Source organism: Podarcis pityusensis (assembly GCF_964106645.2).
Source record: "Podarcis pityusensis genome assembly, chromosome: 4".
Lineage (NCBI taxonomy): Eukaryota > Metazoa > Chordata > Lepidosauria > Squamata > Lacertidae > Podarcis > Podarcis pityusensis.
The window spans coordinates 88,035,682-88,056,960 of NC_138027.1; positions in this window are offsets into that span (position 1 = coordinate 88,035,682).

Consider the following 21,279-nt stretch of genomic DNA (forward strand, 5'->3'; position numbering starts at 1 on the left):
TCTTTGGGGCACAACCCATGCTATGCCACTGGGCTACAGCACTCCCAAAGGTGACATGAGACTGGGAGGGAGGTAGCTCCCTTTCCTGGCTCATCAACACGTAGAGCCTATGGTGTGAGAGGAGAGTGAGCAGCTGACCAGGCCCTCCCCTACTGGGGTGAGGCCCTGTCTCACTGCCCATTCCCTTTGACACCTCAGGTCCTCATCCTTTGCTTGCAGGCACCACACACCACATGCTTCTCACACCATGGATGGTGCTGCCACCTGGTTTGGATCCAGATTTGTTGCTTTGCAAAACAGAGCACCTTGGTTTTGAGGTGCTTTGTGGCTTGCCCAGTTCCACTAGTCCATCAGCAATAATTCTGAATTCCAACAAATACAGTACCTTTTTTAAAGAAAACATGGCAAAATGTGAGTGGCAAGTAATGTGTAGACACCTAACCCCAAGCAATATGTAAGGAATAATCTGTTAGAGTTACTGAACGCTCGGAAATGTGTTTCTGGCTGCCTATCTTTGCCCTTTCAGCAATCAAGCTGTCAGTCTTTATAGAGTAAATAGGTAATTGAAAGTAAATGTGCTTTCCTTCTAAAGTTCATTTGAAGCCTCTAGGGATACAACTCGGAGGGAGAGGAAATAATCCACTTGCACCTTGAATTCTCAATAACATTTCTGTTAATCCATGCATGCAAAATCATTCCCAAGACATGCCCTGCTCTTGTATTGTAAAGAAAATCTGTGCTTTTTTAAGGATCTGAGGAAGAGTGGGGAGTATACTGTGAAGTTCTGAGGACACTGTCTTGAGGGCTGGTTTCCACACATACTATTGCTGGCGTTGTGACTAAGAACCAGCTCTCCACACAGTTGGTATATGTGTGGATGGAAACTTAGGAAAATAAGAAGCTGTATTATACCAAGTCAAGCAACTGGTCCATCTAGTTCAATACTGTGTTCACAATATAAGAAAGATATTGAAAACCTGGAACATGTGCAGAGGAGGGTGCCCAAGATGATCAAGGGTCTGGAAACCAAGGCTTATGGGGAACAGTTGAGGGAGTTGAGTATGTTTAGCCTGGAAAAGAGGAAACTCAGAAGAGATCTGATAGCCATCTTCAAGCATCTAAAGGGCTGTCACATGGAAGAAGGAGCAAGCTTGTTTTCTCCTGCTCCAGAGGTGAGGACCCAAACCAATGAATTCAAGTTATGAGAAAGGAGATTCCGACTAAACATCAGAAGGAACTTTCTGACTGTAAGAACTTTCTGACAGTGAAATCACAGAATTCCTCAGAAGGTGATGGAACTTCCTCAGAAGGTGATGGAAGTTTTTAAGCATAGGCTGAATGACCATCTGTCATGGATGCTTTAATTGCGATTCTGCATTGCGATTCCTGCAATTACAAGATGACCCTTGCGATCCCTTCCAACTCTACAATTCTGTGATTCTGTGATCCATGATTCTATGACTGGTAACGGCTCTCAGGGATTTTAGACAGCGCTCTCATAGCCCTACCAAATATGCCAGAGATAGGACCTTCTGCATGCAAAGCAATTGCTCTATCACTGAGCTGTCTGGTGATGTCTGATCAAAATTAAGCACTTTGGGACCCACTGATTCTAATCAGAGAGATTAAAAAAGCCTTATCAACTCTCTCATTTTCACCATTGGGATTTAGAAGGTCTTAGATTAAACTGGGGGACTTTATAGGAAGGATCAAAAGGAGTTGTCTTATTGGTCTATCCAGTTCAGTATCACCTGTGCTCACTGGAAGCAGATCTCCAGGGTTTTAGACAGAGGCCTCTCCTAGCCATACTTGAAGATTATGGAGTTTGAACGAAGGGACCTTCTGCATGTCCCCCAAAGATATGTATGTGATTTCAGCTGCTGTGGTTATACAATGACAGTTGCAAGGGATCAGATTTCTGGAGAATACTTATCCACAAAGTCATTGTATTAGCAAGGATTTCCAGTGATGATAGATGATAGATAGATAGATAGATAGATAGATGATAGATAGGTAGGTAGATGATAGATGATGATGATGATGATGATAGATAGATAGATAGATAGATATAGATGATAGATGATAGATAGAAAGATGATAGATAGATAGATAGATAGATAGATGATAGATAGATAGATAGATAGATAGATGATAGATAGACGATAGATATAGATAGATGATAGATAGATAGATATGTAGATAGGTAGATAGGTAGATAGGTAGATGATAGATAGATAGATAGATAGATGATAGATACTTTATTTGCATTAGCCACTAGTCATAGCAATAAGATGAAATATATTGGAGATAGAGCTACATAGCTATACAAAATACGTTCTGGAGGTTTACATCAGTACAAATGACAGAATTGATACATGATCCTTTAGCAACAGATAAAATAGGCTTTTTTAAAAAAAATAAAGCTGAGCAATGTTAGAAAGTTAATCAAATAATAGATCTTATTCTAATTGTCCCTGCTAAAAAAAGTTGCAATTTTTGCATGATTATCTTGAATTCCAGTGCTTGAACAGGAAATTAAATGCCTTTTTTCACACCTAACTAAAAAAATAATTGGGTTGACAGAATTAGACATGAGAGCAAACATTTCCCTTTGTTCTATAAAATCAAAATGGTCCATGGGCCAAAATGTGGCAGTTCCTTATCCCTGCACGCTCGCTCTCTCTCTCTCTCTCTATATATATATTAACAGTCATGAGTATTTTGATACAAACATGAATTTACCTACACATCATTGTGTGTGTGTTGTATTTGTGCTGCTGCAAATTTAATGAATGATTTCAATATCTGAAGTTTCACAATATAGATCCAGTCCGTGATCACTAGCCAATCAGAGTGAATTTCAGCATTTGGACAGATGTGTCGTGCTGCTTATTAACACTGTCAGTCACCTTGACAGAATGTGCATTGTAAGGAACCAGACATCTCAGCTGGGAAAGTTGTGTAGTGGATAGGATTAGGGACTTTGTTCATACCGAGTTTATGTTTCAGTAATGCATCCCTTTGCTCAACTCTGATCCCGCAGCATTGCAAAAATTGTATCCCATGTTTCTTGATGAGATTAAGTCACACTTGGTCGTAACAAACAAACAAAAGCCCTCCCTGATCAAATGCAATGCGTGCGGTGCAGCTTCAGAAGGATTGTAGAGATGCAAAGAAAGAAAGGTAAATTTAGCCACCAGGAAGCTTAAGTGAGAGAACTCAGCAGTAGCTGTGCAAACTCTCATAAATACCAAAAAAGGATTATAAGTGCCTTTTGAAATCCAAAAAGTGTGCTAACTAGATATGACTGTGGCACTGCTTGGAGTATTGCCAGCCAAATCAAGAATAACAACAGCTTTCAGAATAGACTCCTCCAAGGCTCTCATGCTTATAATGCGCTGTTGCCTTGCAACATTTTTAATTCAGAGAAGTTCCATTCCCCCTGCTCATCATTTAACATCACTTGCACAGAAAGAAGTTGCTGACTGTGAAACTTTCGCCACTGAAGCTCAAGGGGAAGCCCACCCATTAGGCAAGGTGAGGTGGTAGAATCCACAAGGGCAGCAGATCCAGTCTCCAAGGAGTGCATCACCTGCTGTGGGTGCTGCTGCCACTACTGTTGTGGCAGCAATAGCTGCAGCACACTCCTCAAAGGCTAGATCTTCCACCTCCTTGGCAGGGTCCCCCATGTCGGACTTGCATTTGCTACGACCGAGCTACTCCTCCTCCGGTCGAGTCCTTCAGAATCGCCTCCGACGATAATTAATGACCTGAGCCTTTGATAAGCCTCCAGGCACGTCCCCCATTATACAGAGTATCAAAGCAGTAGAAGTGACGAGATTTATGAGCTACATTGCAAGGTTTTATTCCTAACTACGCAGAAAAGAAATAAACATGCTCTCTCTGTGGAAGCAGAGAGCAAGTGGAAAACAAAGGAACAGGAAACCAGCAACATCACATCCGTCTCCTGTCTTCCATGAGACTTCCAACAGCCTGGAATCCCTGGAATGTAAACGAGAGTCTTGTGACTCCAAAAGCACTGCACAGTGGCACAAACAGAAACTAATACCCCTTGCCCTCCTCTATAGTGGCCTCTTGGCAAACAGAAGATGTTGCTGGTCTCCTTCTCTTACCCTTGTTCCCTATGAAGATCTTTATCCCCACCCCCTTGTTTCAGATGTAGCTCTTCAATCACCCTTTTGTTCCCTGGTGGTGGAGCACTATGTTGTGGTTCTCCTTAGGCTTCAAAATGTATTGGGGCCAGCCATGTCCCCAGCAATAATTTTATAGACAATTTACAGCACAATGTTCTCCATGCCTACTCAGAAGGAAGTACACAGGGGCTAACTCCCTGGTAAGTGAGTACAGTGGAATCTCAGAAGCCAAACGCCTGTAAACTCCCGAACGATCAAAAACCAGAAGTTATTGTTCCGGTTTTCGAATGATTTTCAGAAGCCAAACGTTCGGCACAGTTTCTGCAACTTTTGATTGGCTGCAGGATGCTCCTGCAGCCAATCAGAAGCTGCGCCTTGGAAGTCAAATGTTTTGGAAGTTGAACAGACTTCCGGAACGGATTCTGTTGGACTTCAAGGGTATGTCTGTATTGGATTGCAAGCTTACAGTGCAATCCTGCCCATGTTTGTTGAGAAGTAAGCTCCATAGGGTTCAATGGGACTTACTCCCAGGTGGATCTGTGCATTGCAGATTCTCTTAGTTTCTCATTTTTCCAATCTTAACTTCACTTCTCTATCTTTTTTGCATCAGTTTGTGAATTTTTATTTTAAAAAATCCTCATGAAAATTCAATGGCATTTTAGTGCAAGTTTCTCCTAATACATATTGTATGCAATTTTACCTCATATACATGCTTCCTCCCTCCCTAATATAATGCATTTTTTGGTATTTTTACTAATATTGGCATAAAGCTTCCCTAGTGTGTGAATTTTTGTACACACTGCTTGGTTGGAGAACTGCAGTTCAACTTTGTAGAAGTACAGATTTCAAAGCATAGCTGCATTTCAGTTTCTATATTGTTTCAGTAAATGTAAAATAGGTATTTTCACCTTTAAATGTGACCTGGGTCAATTCCTGCCCCCTCCTTACTTCCCAGTAGGTGAATATAGGATTGCAGCCTTAGACTTGTAGATTTCAGTTACCGGTATTTGCAAACATCCAGTTATGAACTTCACAATGATTGTTTGTCATTAGTGATATTTGAGAATCAAGTTCTCCATTTGGTTATAGCGTAAGTAACTAGATCTAGCTATAGCCTATAAGCTTAATAAATACAGTACACTCCTGGGCAAGTGTTTTGTACAAACCTTAAAAAGGTAAAGGGAAAGGACCCCTGACAATTAAGTCCAGTCACAAACGACTCTGTGGTTGTGGAGCTCACCTCGCTCTATAGGCCCAGGGAGCCGGCGTTTGTCCACAGACAGCTTCCGGGTCATGTGGCCAGCATGACTAAGTCGCTTCTGGCAAACCAGAGCAGTGCACGAAAATGCTGTTTACCTTTCCACCGGAGCAGTACCTATTTATCTACTTGTACTTTTATGTGCTTTCGAACTGCTGGGTTGGCAGGAGCTGGGACCAAGTAATGGGAGCTCACCCCCTTGTGGGGATTCGAACTGCTGACCTTCTGATCGGTAAGCCCTAGGCCAGGCTTCCTCAAACTTGGCCCTCCAGATGCTTTTGGCATACAACTCCCATGATCCTTAGCTAGCAGGACCAGTGGTCAGGGATGATGGGAATTGTAGTCTCAAAACATCTGGAGGGCCGAGTTTGAGGAAGCCTGCCCTAGGCTCAGTGGTTTAGACCACAGTGCCACCCGCATCCCATACAAACCTTAGAAATCAGGAATTGTCAATATGATTACAGTGGTACTTCAGGTTACATATGCTTCAGCTTACATACGCTTCAGGTTACAGACTCCGCTAACTCAGAAATAGTGCTTCAGGTTAAGAACTTTGCTTCAGGATGGGAACAAAAATCATGCTCCGGCATTGTGGCAGCAGCAGGAGGCCCCATTAGCTAAAGTTGTGCTTCAGGTTAAGAAGAGTTTCAGGTTAAGTATGGACCTCCAGAAAGAATTAAATACTTAACCTGAGGTACCACTGTATTGTAGAAACGTAGGCAGGCTTCAGAGCCAGACTGTCCACATGGAAACTACTTTCTGCTTGTCCACATTTTAAGTAGGCAGCTGCCAAGCTTGCAGAACCTCATCAGTGGCTATTAAACATCCCTGAGCAGTCTCCATTATCTGCCTATAGGTTTGATCTTCCACCCCAGCTTTGGGATAAATTTCTTTTCAATGGAAGCATTCATTACATTTATCCCTAAACAGGACTCTGATTTAACACAAGTTAAAAATTATAAGCCTATTTCACTGCTCAATACAGATTATAAAATATTTGCAGGGATATTAGCGAATAGATTGAAAAAAATATTGCAAGAAATCATTCATAAAGATCAAGCAGGTTTCCTTCCAGGCAGGCAGATGAAAGATAATATAAGAAATGTAATGAATATTTTGGAGTATCTGACTGCTAGGAATGAGAAACAAGCTATATTAATGTTTGTTGGTGCAGAAAAGGCCTTTGATAATATTGCTTGGGATTTTATGTTGAAGAATTTGGAGTTTATGGACGCGGAGACCGAGTTTTTTAATGGGATAAAGGCAATTTATACAGAGCAGAAAGCAAAGCTAATTGTAAATAATGTGACTACAGAAGATATAAAAATAACAAAAGGAACTAGACAGTCCACTTTCACCATTACTATTTATAATGGTCCTGGAGGTTTTCTTGAGGTCGATGAGACAAAATGAATTAATAAAAGGGGTAACAGTTGGTCAGAATGAATATAAAGTAAAAGCCTTTGCAGATGATCTGGTAATTACAATTGAAGAACCATTAGAAAGTGTAAAAGAAGTCTTGGATGAGATTGAGAAATTTGGAAGTGTGGCAGGGGTCAGATTAAATAAGAAGAAAACCAAAATAATTACAAAAAATATGGATCAAAGTATAATAGAAATAATGCAACAAAGAACAGAGATAGAGGTGATGAAAAAGGTTAAATATTTAGGAATTTGGTTAACTCCCAAAAATATTGACTTGTTTCAGAACAACTATATACCGGTCTGGAATGGAATAAGGAAAGATCTAGAGGTGTGGGGAAGAATGAAATTATCTTTTTGGGGTAGAATATCTACGATAAAAATGAGTGTCCTTCCAAAGATGTTATTTTTGTTTCAAACTATCCCCATATTAAAGGGGGTAGCAATTTTTAAAGAGTGGCAAAGAGTGCTTTCAAGGTATATCTGGCAGGGCAAGAAGCCGAGAATTAAATTTAAGTTATTAACGGATGCAAAGGAAAGAGGAGGCTTCGCCCTGCCGGACTTGAAACTGTACTACGAAGCAGCATGTCTTTGCTGGTTGAGAGAATGGATAAAATTAGAGAACAAGGAGTTATTAGATTTAGAAGGATTTGATAACAGATTTGGATGGCACGCATATTTATGGTGCGAAAAGAAGAAAATTCATAAAGGCTTTGGGAACCACATATTCTGGAGCTCATTAATTGAAATATGGGATAGGTATAAAAACCTATTAAAACCAAGAGTTCCACACTGGTTATCTCCACTAGAGGTTATGAGTGTAAAGAAAATAAATATGAGAGGTAATTGGATTACATATGGTGAATATATAACCTAAGAAGGAGGAAAATGGAAATTAAAGCCATATGAACAAGTCAAAGAACATGTCTATGATTGGTTGCATTACTTTCAGGTTAATGAAATGTTTAAAAAAGATATTAAAGAAAGTGGTTATGCAGAAAAAGACTCAAAGTTCCAGACAGATGTGATAAATACTAAGTGTAAAATTTTGTCAAAAATGTATAAAATATTGTTGGAATGGAATACAAAAGATGAAGAAGTCAAAACGGTAATGATACAATGGGTCAGAGATTTTGGTTACAATATACAGTTTGAGGATTGGGAAAAACTGTGGAAAGAGAATTTAAGATTTACTGCATGTATGGTATTAAAAGAAAATGTCATGAAAATGTTTTACAGATGGTATATTACACCGGTAAAATTAGCAAAAATGTATAAGACGTGCAATAAGTGTTGGAAATGTAAAGAAAAAGAAGGTACGTTTTATCACATGTGGTGGGAGTGTAAGAAAGTGAAGGGTTTCTGGGAGATGATTTATAATGAAATGAAAAAGATGTTAAAACATACATTTGTAAAGAAACCAGAGACCTTTCTTTTAGGAATTACAGGGAATGAAATAAGAAGAAAAGACTGTAAACTTTTTCAATATGCAGTTACAGCAGCAAGAATTCTACTGGCCTAGAAATGGAAACAAGAGGAAATACCGACGATAGAAGAATGGAGACTGAAGCTGACAGAATATTCAGAATTGGACAGACTAACCGGGAAAATTAGATATCTTCGAGACCAAAAGTTCATCGAGGACTGGGGGAAATTTGTTGAATATCTGAAAAGAATATGTGATGTGCAAACAACGCTGGCGGGGTTTCAAGAGGCACTGTGAAAGTCGAGATATATTGTTAAAAAGAAATAGAAGTTGGAGGGAAGTTTAATGGCAATATAATCAGAGAAATGCGTAATTGAGAGGTAAATATGGATGATTGTCAGCGAAGCCGAAGGAAGTTCAAAAAGAACTAAATTTGTGGAAATTTCGATAAGATTGTATACTTGTGTTGGAAAATTAATAAAAATTATTTATATATAAAAAAAATTCTTTTCAATGGTCCAGATTGTTACCTCAAGTTGGATATAGTACTACAAACCAGTTGAAAAGTCACTTTCCCCCACTGTTTTTTTTTTTTTTTTTTTTACCAATATCATGTCCATGACAAGGGGTATAAAACAGATGCAAAACAAAAATATTTAAATATTAATTGCAAAAAAAGATTAGAACATTATTGAATTGGCCATAAACCACCCAAACATAAATGGTACTCTGATCTAGTATAAGAGGTTACTTCATATAATTTTTTTAAGATTATTTTCTCCAGTTCAGGGAACTGGAAAAAACAGTCTAAATGCTATGAAATTGAAAGCTGAACCGTCCATGTTAGGAGTTTGAAGATTTGGGAGTTTTCATGAAGGCAAGTACACTGCATATCTGTTACAAATCTCACAATCCAGATAGCACACCAAGTTTTCTACGCTGCTAAAATCTAAAGGTTCCCCCAGGTGATCAGTTTTGAAAACTCTTAGAACTATAAAGTTCTCCTAAAAGTATTTCTACATGCTTTTTGAAGACTGAAGCAGGCCACTGGACACAGCCAAACTTCAGATATAGTGGAAGATTCCACACTAAGAAAAGCCTAGGAAAAAGCAGCGGAAATTTTGGGTTGCACCCTAAGCTGTTATATATGTCTGAACACAGAACTTCAAAAATGTGCCTAATTGAGCAAATATATATTTCATCTTGTCTATCCAGATAATGTGACTTGAGACTTAGTTCGGTCATTTTTTATTTCTTCCTAAGGTTCCAAGGCTATTACAAAAATTGGAATTTTAATAAAAAGGGTGAAAGTTTGATATATCCAGTGTGATTTATCTATCATTTTTAATGCCAAGATTGCTCCTTGGTATGTCATGTTTAAATACCAGCATGAACTAGGGAATTATATCACTGGAATTAATTTCACAGTGAGAAATGCACTTGCCCTTCTTAGATTTAAGAAAATGTCCTCTGCAGTGCTTGAAAGAAGATATCAGAATATTCCTTATAATTTATGACTTTGTTTCTGTGTGGCAAAGGAGTGATTGAGGGTGTTGTGTATTAGTTGTTTGGCTGTTCTATAACTATGTGTACATAAGATAAGTTTTCTCCCACAGCTCTCGGAACATGGTTTTTACAAAGTTTTTAGGATCCAATGGAATAGTAGGTTAATGAAATAGTGAGGGGACACTTTTACCTCACAGACAATTGCATTGAAAGGTTTTTTTTTTTGTTTATGAAGTTTTCCACCCATTCTCATCCCTATTTTTCTATTTCTTTTATTCACATTTTCTTATAATTTTGTTACAACTAACAGTTAATATATTTGAGCTGATAACTGATAGCTTATCTGTGGCATTGATTTTATGCAACCAAACTATGATGTGATAGTAACTGTTGCTGTGTGAGAAAATGGCTATGCAAATTTAGCACAATACTGGAAAATTTAACACAATACTGGAAAAATTTAACACAATACTGGAATTTAACACAATACTGGAAATTTAACACAATACTGGAAAAATAAAGAAGATGTGGGGGGGGGGGGATACAATTGCTTCATGACCAGCAGTAATGAACTATCTGCTGTTTAAAGGCTGGTATGTGAATCGTATCAAAGATTTGAGATAGGGTGTCTGTGTTAGCAGAAAAGAGATTTGTATCACTGGTATCCCAAGTCTTTACTATCACCTTCCTCAACCCTGAAAAGTAGTTGTTTTTGTTGCTGCTGTTAACTACATCCAAATGACCACATAAAGCTGCAGGGATTTGAGATTAGCAACAAAATTTTGATCATGTAGCCATCAGTAAGGGAGGTGAGGCTGGTGCATGTTGTTGTTGTTGTTGTTTAGTCATTTAGTCCTGTCCGACTCTTCGTGACCCCATGGACCAGAGCACGCCAGGCACTCCTGTCTTCCACTGCCTCCCGCAGTTTGGTCAGACTCATGCTGGTAGCTTCGAGAAAACTATCCAACCATCTCTTCCTCTGTTGTCCCCTTCTCCTTGTGCCCTCCATCTTTCCCAACATCAGGGTCTTTTCCAGGGAGTCTTCTCTTCTCATGAGGTGGCCAAAGTATTGGAGTCTCAGCTTCAGGATCTGTCCTTCCAGTGAGCACTCAGGGCTGATTTCCTTCAGAATGGATAGGTTTGATCTTCTTGCAGTCCATGGGACTCTCAAGAGTCTCTTCCAGCACCAGAATTCAAAAGCATCAATTCTTCGGTGATCAGCCTTCTTTATGGTCCAGTTGTCACTTCCATACATCACTACTGGGAAAACCATAGCTTTAACTATACAGACCTTTGTTGGCAAGGTGATGTTTCTTTTAGGATGCTGTCTAGGTTGGTCCTTGCTTTTCTCCCAAGGAGCAGGCGTCTTTTAATTTCGTGGCTGCTGTCACCATCTGCAGTGATCATGGAGCCCAAGAAAGTAAAATCTCTCACTGCCTCCATTTCTTCCCCTTCTATTTGCAAGGAGGCTGGTGCATAGAAGGACCTTTTTAGCAGTGGCCCCACAACTATAAAACTTCCTCCGTGAAATATAGGGTCAGCTCTGTCCTTGGTAGTATTTAGCAGGCTTTATAAAAAATTGTTTAGTTCTATTTGGGATTGCTTTGTGTGAGACAGTTTAATTTTCTTCTTACTGATAACTGAGATAGTGTATAGTCATTTGGATTATTTTTCATGCTATTACTAGGACTGTGATTAAGTTCTCATAATTTATATAATTTCATTTCCCCCTATTAGATGAAATGGAGCCATGCCACTCCATTATATCCAGTAAGGGCCAATTGAAAGATCAGGAAAGCCGTCCATCTCCCACTGATATTGTAATTCAAACTAGAGATGAATTCAGGGGCTAGTAAAAACTCTCTTGTATGGAAGTGAGAGCTGGACCATAAAGAAGGGGGATCGCCAAATAACCGATGCTTTTGAATTATGGTGCTGGAGGAGACTCTTGAGAGTACCATGGACTGCAAGAAGATCAAACCTCTCCATTCTTAAGGAAATCAGCCCTGAGTGCTCACTGGAAGGACAGATCCTGAAGCTGAGACTCCAATACTTTGGCCACCTCATGAGAAGAGAAGACTCCCTGGAAAAGACTCTGATGTTGGGAAAGATAGAGGGCACAAGGAGAAGGGGACAACAGAGGACGAGATGGTTGGATAGTGTTCTCAAAGCTACCAGCATGAGTTTGACCAAACTGTGGGAGGCAGTGAAAGGCAGGAGTGCCTGGCATGCTCTGGTCCATGGGGTCACGAAGAGTCGGACACGATTAAACGACTAAACAACAACAACAAAAACTCTCCTGTCCTTTGAAGTGAGTTTAATGAGCCCCCAAGGTTATTTGAGCCTGCCTCAGGAGAATTTCACTGGCACCTCCCTTTCCATTTTACAAAGGGGGAACCATGACAGAGGGTCACCTTTTTTGACATCTAAGACAGAAAACTATCCAGATATTCCATTGAGGGCTGAAAACATCTCAAGTTAGTCTTGCTGATGGTATTCCCCCTTTGTAAAATGTAAATGTGAGCCTCACTCACAAAACTGATGCAGAATCTAAGGGAGAAATTTCGTCAAGCATGGTAGAAACTGTTTATTATTTATTATTGCTAAATTGCTCAGAGTTATGAACATGTTATCAAAAGTTCTTCACTGTAGTTAAATAGCCTAGGCTGGAATGAAGCACGAGGTAAAAACTGTATCTGAGAAACCACAGGTGTTTGTAAGGGCTGCAATGTATGGGAGACTGACAGCCAACTGAAGCCTTAGTTACAGTTGCTAGGGAGTGAAACACCTTTGGAAGTTAGCAGTGATGAAAGTGAATGTCACCCAGGGATCAGGAGAACTAGGAGGGACTAATCTGATTGGTGATCAGATGCACTGTGACATCTGAATCAGGAGAAGCTGTGCAATCCTTGGGCTGGTGCCTGACTTGGTGCACTGGATGAGGGTCAATAAACTGAATCCTGGCAAGATGGAGATGCTATGAATGGGCCACAGCAAAGTTCAAATAATTGGCCAATTCTCTCTTTTGGATGGGGTCATTGTCTCCTTAAATGAGCAGCTTCTTTGTCTGGGAGTATTCCTGGACCCATCTCTCTTGCTAAAGGCCCAGTGGCTTGGGAGTACATTTTACCAGCTTCAATTTTTAAAGCTACAGCCATTTATAGATTATGGCAGCCTCGCCACTGTCATCCATATGCTTGTAACCTCCAGATTGCATTAATACAATGAGCTCATTCTGGGGCTGCTCTGGAGCCACATTGCTGCTGAAGGAATTTCACAAGCTGCCAATTAGCTACTGGTTTAAGTTCAAGGTGCTTTTGATGTACAAAGCCCTAGAACAACATGGGACCAGGATACTTAAAACTTCAACTTACTGCCTACATACCTAACTAGTCGCTGGATTCTGCATAAGGCCACCGGAAACCTGGGCTGGATCTACAATGATCTGTAAAAATGCTATTAAAGGCTACTTTTATAAAAGTTATATAGAGCTCAATGCAATTTCCCATTGCTGACGGATCACTGCTCTGCAGTACCCTCTGGTATCACATTTTTCATAACGCCTTTTTTAATGATATAACCAACCAGTGTAGATTCACCCCTGTAGAATAACATCCTATCAGACAGTCCATATTGGAATTGGGCCTTTTAAATTAACTCCGTTGGATATCAAGCAAGCACCATCTCCATTGTCTTCTCAATGCCTGCTGAACACATTCCTCTTTCAATATGCATTCTAAAATATTTATCCTGGTTGGTAACTGTCTTTGATTGGTTTTATGTATGCGCTGTTGTGGTTTTAAATCTGTATTGAGGGGGCGTTTCTCACATTATTTGTATTTTAACTATTTATATATATGTGATTCTTTGAGATGTGTTGCTTTATTGTAAATCACTTTGGGATGCCTTATGGGTAGTGACTCATCAATTATATTAATAATACTAATACTAATCCCATACTACTAATAATATTGATAACAATAATTATGGTTCAAGAAAATGAGAAGCAGAGGGAGGACTGGACCTGAGAGAAGAATTTAGTCTAGAATAGAAATCAACCTGGTTCTGTGAGTACTGTCTGGGATGAGGAGAGATAGATGAATTAGGCCCCAGATCGAACTAGATTAAAGTGACTCTTATATTTCTTAGAGGCTAAACCAGTTTAAATAAGTCATAACATCTGAAGTTGTAACCTTTTTATCTTACTATAATAAATTTATCTTGTGGTCTTCAAATCCCATTTAGACATACATTAACCCCTATAATCTTTTCATTCTTGTGGGTCAATTCCATGCCTATACTATTCTAATCAGGAAACCATAAAAAGAGGGGAAATTAAGGGAGTGGTTATTTTTAAGATATATGGTGGCAGGAGTAGTTTATTAGGGTTTGAGTTAAAGATGTGTATAATTCTTCTACAGGCACTTTGACATTTAAACATGCTATATCTTCTCTAGGGAATAAAATTTATACTTTATCACCAGTCAAGCTGCAGACTTTGGAGTGGGGCATGATTTTTGCTTGAAAGCAGTTTCCTGCTTCATTCAGCATCAACTAAGAAACCTTCAGCCTTCCCATTCCATCCTGGTTCTCCACTCATCCAAATGGCTGATGTAGGGTCTGCAGCCTGGCTTAACCTCTGCACTGTCCAGCCTGCACATTAAAAGCAACGAAGAAGGCAGAAAAGATACACATTTCATAAGAAGATTAGAAGAGCCTGATGGATCTGACCAATAGTCTATCTCTTTCAGCATCCTGTTCTCACAATTGCCATTTCACATTTTCCTGCAATACTATGTATTCTTAGACCCTACCTGCCTGTGCATTGTCTTGCCAGGGTGGTACATACTCTGGTTTTCTCCCGCTTGGACTACTGCAACGCGTTCTGTCTTTGAAGGTGACTTGGAAGCTACAATTAATCCAGAATACAGCTGCTAGACTGATGACTGGGAGTGATCGCCCAGACCATATAACACTGGTCCTAAACGAACTGCATTGACTCCCAATACATTTTCGAGCACAATTCAAAGTGTTGGTGCTGACCTTTAAACCGTAAACCACTTTGACCCTGTATACCTGAAGGAGCGTCCCCACCCCCACTGAGGCCCAGCTCTGAGGGCCTTCTGGTGGTTTCCTCATTGTGAGAAGTGAGGTTACAGGGAACCAAGCTGAAGGCCATTTCGGTAGTCATGTTTGCACTGTGGAACACCCTACCAGCAGATGTCAAACAGATAATCAGCTACGCGATTTTTAAAAGACATTTTGAGACAGCCCTGTTCAGGAAGTTTTTCGCATGTAATATTTTATTGTGCTTTTATTACTTTTTGTTGGGAGCTGCCCTGAGTGGCTGGGGCAACCCAGTCAGATGGGCAGCATAGTAATCATCATCATCATCACCACCACTACCATTATTAATACTATCATTATTCTATTTCCACTCATGAAATAAGGCATACATAGGAAATGGGGAGGTTTACCATGAGGGTTTTCCCAAACAATAAATAATATGCAACATTGTCTAGTTCCATATTTTCTAGGAGTTTTTGCATGAACCCAAAAAACGTTCCAGGTCAATCTTTTTGAGGCTAGTGTTTTTAAACACACAGGCAGCTGCTCGGATACTAACTTTTAAAAATGGTAAAGGACAGTTAAGTCCAGTCACGAATGACGATGGGGTTGCGGCGCTCATCTTGCTTTACTGGCCGAGGGAGCCGACGTTTGTCCGCAGACAGTTTTTCCAGGTCATGTGGCCAGCATGACTAAGCCGCTTCTGGCAAAACCAAACCAGCACACGGAAATGCCATTTACCTTCCCGCCGGAGTGGTACCTATTTATCTACTTGCACTTTGAAGTGCTTTCGAACTGCTAGGTTGGCAAGAGCAGGGACTGAGCAACAGGAGCTCACCCCGTCGCAGGGATTCGAATCGCCAACCTTCCAATTGGCAAGCCCAAGGCTCAGTGATTTACACCATAGCACCACCCTTGTACTAACTTTACTGAGAAACAATAAAAAATGTTATCTCACAGCAGCAATCTGTGCAGCACAGATGCAAATCATACTCTATCCTTTCATGTATGTAGAGATCCACCTTTATTAGTAAAAGAACATAGGAATTTGTCTAATACTGAGCTCAGCATTGTCTACAGGGATATCTAATGTGGTGCTCTTTAGATAGTGTGGACTGTACCTCTGTCATACCAAACCTAAGTTGCTTGAAAACCATTTGGGTTCAAGCGACTAATAAATCAAAGAAATAACCACCACTGGCCTTCCTGACTGGATCTGATGGGACTTAACGTCCAAAGCAACTGAAAGGCATCATTTTGGCTATTCCTTGCCTTGGTTGACTGGCAGCAGACCCTGTAAGTCTTTTCCAGACCTACCTGCAGATACTAAGGGTGGAACCTGGGACTTTTTGCATGCATAGTATGCAAAGTACACATTATTATATGTGGCATACCATGGAGTTACAAACTATATTTAGGATTAAGCCTTATTGGCAGCAATCTTTTCCTCCGAGAAGTGAGCCACCCTGTTCTGTTTAAGAATGTCAAATTTAGGCCCCAAAGACTGTCTTGGGATATATTTAATGATGAGCCTTTCCCCTACAATGTTAGTGTTAATATCAAGTAAATTAGCTTTCCTATTATATCGGCACACATTAATAAAACAAATTTGCTTTTATTAAATCCAGGTTAATTAACACACTGTTTCAACATGAAGGCAGTACCAAAAGCATTAGCATCAAGAAGTATCTATCTTCCTTGAATGCATTTTTGTTCCTTTAGCTGATGTCAATGCAATTATTTCTAGTGCAGGGTAAAAGAAAGACTCTCCTCCCTGAAAGAGAGGGGAGTGGTTGTGGGCGGGAGCCCGAACACCGCTCCTAGCAGGGGGCGTTGCCCCCTGCCTCCAGCTCACCTGGCTGGCACTCACGCCCCCCCCCGGTGGCCGCCCAACCAGGTGCCATGGGGGGGGCGTGTCCAGCAGCCTTTATGCTGCAGTGCCTGCCTCTCCCCGGCCTCATTTCTCTTTGTCGTCCTGAGCGAGTCAGGAGGACACTCTCTCTTCAGTGTTCCTGCCCACGTGGAGCTAACTTGGAAGAGGACTTCTGAGAAAGGGAAGCCTGTAATTCCTCCTTTGCTTTTACCTACCTTTACTTTAATTCCACCTTTAATTCCGTCTTCGGCCATACTACCCTGAACACGCCCGATCTCGTCTGATCTCGGAAGCTAAGCAGGGTCAGGCCTGGTTAGTACTTGGATGGGAGACCGCCTGGGAATACCGGGTGCCGTAGTCCCCGAAATAATAATAATAATAATAATAATAATAATAATAATGAAGTCGCTCTTAGACAGGTCCAGTCCTTGCTAGATCATTTCAACTTCGCATGTAGAGTAGTTTCACCAGGCCGCCCATTTCGCTCACCCTTAGCCAGGTTGTCAGCGGGCCTCAAGCATCCGCACCATAGAGTAAGACTTATCAAGTCGGTCAAGGCGGATTGTGAGATGGGGATCAGATTTCTGGAACACTACAACAGAGTCTCCCTATGGCTGGAAATCCTTAATTTGGCCTCTGATTTCCAGGTCCACTCCAATGCGCGTGCCCGCCTAGCCAGGCTGTCAGTGGTCTTAGACACCCGCACAACAGGGTCCGCCTCCCCAGGTCGGTCAAGGCAGATCTGGAGGTGTGGCGACTTGTCTGGAGATCTACAATGGGGTATCTCTATGGCAGGATGTCTTGAATCTGTCATCAGACTTCCAGGTCCAATTGGATGCGGCTGGGTCCTTAGGCTTTGGCTTGTACTTCAAGGGGCGCTGGTGTGCACTACGATGGCCGACGGCATGGCAAGGTCAGGCCATCACGTTGGATCTCACCTTTCTTGAGTTCTTTCCAATAGTGGTGGCCGTTCACATCTGGACGGAAGATTTTCGAGATCACCGCGTGTGCTTCCGACAACCTGGCGGTCATGAACATTCTAGCCAGGCAGTCATCTCGGTCTGAGAGGATCTCCTCCCTTCTGCGGGCGTTCGTCCTCCGATACCTCGCTTCCGGTTGCTTGCACCTGGAGCACAACTGTTGCCCGAACCCTTTCCGGAGCGCCTGTGGAATGTGGGAGACGCAAAGTGATACAGGGAGTATTGGCATCCATGGCACCCTCCACTCTCAGGTCCTACAAGAAGGCCTGGTGTGATTTCCTTGGTTCCAGGTCTGGGTTATCTGGGCTCTCACATGACGTACCTCCTACCACTGACGATGTCTTGCAGTACCTTTCCCATCTCGATGATCTGGGACGTGCTCCTAAAACCTTAAAGATTCTCGTAGCCGCCATCAGCTTCTTTTCAAAAGCTACATTTGCTCATGACCCGGGTAGCGACTTCTTGATCCGTAGAGCCATTGAGGGTTGGGGCAGGTTACAACCTCACAGGGCCGAGGGCCATAAGCCAATTCTTACGGGTTATCACAGATACGCATAAAACTCAGGTCAATTTGCTGGTGCAGGTTCGAAACACGTCTCTTTTCCGCAGCATACGCTATCGCCTTTTTGGCGCGCTTAGAGTTGGTGAGGTGGTGTTTGAAGTTAGTGCACGAGGTTCAACACGCGGCCTCCTGTGCAAGGACGTGCAGTTGTCCGATTCTAATGTGACAGTGGATATACGTCAGTCCAAGACTGATCAGGCTGGTAAGGGTGTCCTAGTTAAGCTCACGGCGTCGGCACAGCAGGGCCCATGCCCGGTAGAGGACACTAGGCGGTACCTCTACCTCAGACCGCCCGGCCCGGGTCTGTTTCTGGTCCATGAAGATGGGTCACCCTTGTTGAGGCACCAATTCACCAGAGTACTTCGCAAGGCTATTAAGGCTTGTGGTCTATCCTCCCAGGAGTACGCCACGCACTCATTTAGGATGGGCGCCGCAACCACGGCCGCGCACCTGGGGCTACCGGCGGACAGGATCAAAGAAATGGGCCGGTGGAACTCCAATGCTTATAAGTCTAATATGTGACCTGCAGCTTTACCCTACTTATCTGCCTTTTCTTTTCTGTATTTTACCCCCAGCTATGCTCAGGAGAAGCGTGTGGATTTGCGGCCACAGTATAGTTCATTGGGCCCGCGTACGAGCGGTGAGCTGCGGCCTTGCATACAATCTTGGCCTTCCACATGGTGTTCGAGTTTCCTGGCTTTCGAGAAGAGGCATGCGTTGGGAGGAGCTTATGCCATTGCTGTGGGAGAAAGTAGCCAAGTTCGGCCCTCCCGACATCCTTGTAATTCATTTGGGGGAGAATGACCTCGCTAACAGAAGGAGTGTGGACTTGTTGTGGAGCATAAAAAGAGACTTGAATGCATTTGCAGCCTTGTGTCCCAGAACAACAGTGTTCTGGTCCTCCTTCTTGAAACGAACTGTTTGGCGCGGTGCGCAAAGCTGTATGGCCATTGAAAGAACCAGGAAACTCGTAATTCGGGCGGTAGCCCGTTGGGTGCGCTCTATGTATGGCTGAGTCATTTATCATGACCGTATCCGGATCGGCGACCAAGCTTTATACCGGAATGACGGCGTCCACTTATCGGATCTGGGGAACGACATTTGGTTAGCTAGTGTCAGCAAAAGCATCTGGGATTGGTTGCAGCTTTGAAGGTATTGGCGGCGAGCCTTTAGCTCGGGTGGCGGTTAGGCATTGGAATAATGTGTTGTGGTGTGTCGAAGTGCTAGGTGTGGCCATCGCCTATGCCTTCAATTTATAGGGGTATTCCGTTAAAGGAATCTGGCGGTCGTGTATTCCGTCCGAAGCCTGCTTGGCGGGAGGCCATGGCACGACCCTCGGTGACATCAGGGGTGAGCCTATAGTTGGATTAGCATCAACAGGTGTTGACCCCCTGGTGAATAAACCCACTTGTTTTGTGATCCAATGCCTAAGCCAATACCTTTTCATTGCTGTAATCAATAAAGTTGTGGCCTTTTCTAGCCCATTAACCTTATATCACGTGTCCCTGTGTCTTCATTTTACTTCGCGGGGGTCGGGTCCTCGCACCACAAAGACTCTCCTCCCTGAAAGAGAGGGGAGTGGTTGTGGGCGGGAGCCCGAACACCGCTCCTAGCAGGGGGCGTTGCCCCCTGCCTCCAGCTCACCTGGCTGGCACTCACGCCCCCCCCGGTGGCCGCCCAACCAGGTGCCATGGGGGGGGCGTGTCCAGCAGCCTTTATGCTGCAGTGCCTGCCTCTCCCCGGCCTCATTTCTCTTTGTCGTCCTGAGCGAGTCACCCACCCTCCACTCCCTTTGAGTTAGGGCTTAGGTCATTGGCCTTGCTATGGACCTTAGGTTGGTCGCCCCGGTTGCCCGGGGGGCCTGGTAGGAGTTTTTCCATTTGGCATTAGGCTTTTTGGTTTTTTTGCCTACCTCATAGCAATCGTCACAACTTTCTGGTGGTATTGGTGGGTAGGTTAGGCATTGGAATAATGTGTTGTGGTGTGTCGAAGTGCTAGGTGTGGCCATCGCCTATGCCTTCAATTTATAGGGGTATTCCGTTAAAGGAATCTGGCGGTCGTGTATTCCGTCCGAAGCCTGCTTGGCGGGAGGCCATGGCACGACCCTCGGTGACATCAGGGGTGAGCCTATAGTTGGATTAGCATCAACAGGTGTTGACCCCCTGGTGAATAAACCCACTTGTTTTGTGATCCAATGCCTAAGCCAATACCTTTTCATTGCTGTAATCAATAAAGTTGTGGCCTTTTCTAGCCCATTAACCTTATATCACGTGTCCCTGTGTCTTCATTTTACTTCGCGGGGGTCGGGTCCTCGCACCACAAACAGTTCTCTGGCTACAATTGTGTGCAGAGTATCTTGAGAGTTATGGAGCAATCCCATGCACAGGAAGATGGTGTAAAGCAGATGATGTCCAACTGGTCGATTACGATCTACTGGTCGATCGTGGGGAGTTTCTGGTTGATCCTGGTTGATCATGTGATCCTGATAGTGCAACAACTTTGGTGAAGGCTCGCCCCAAAAAGCTCAACAACTTTGGTCAATCCAATGGGTAGATCATTGCCAGTGTTTTTATAGCGGGAGTAGATCACAATCCCTTGGGAGCTGGACATCCCTGGTGTAAAGCAAGCTGGTGTAAGTTAAGCTGGTATGTAGTAACACCATATCCAAGCTTCATTCAGCAATGGGACTGCTCTGCTTAAACCCAGCACGGGAGAAAACAAGTATTTTTAAAAGTGTTCTGTGCTGGGTTGCCACGTTACATGACCAAGCTAAACAGGCTTAAGATCCAGCCCCAGTTCAGTATATCTGAAGGAGCGTCTCCACCCCCATCGTTCTGCCAGGACACTGAGGTCCAGCACCAAGGGCCTTCTGGCGGTTTCCTCGCTGCAAGAAGCCAAGTTACAGGGAACCAGGCAGAGGGCCTTCTGGGTAGTGGCACCCACCCTGTGGAATGCCCTCCCACCAGATGTCAAAGAGAACAACAACTACCAGACTTTTAGAAGACATCCGAAGGCAGCCCTATTTAGGGAA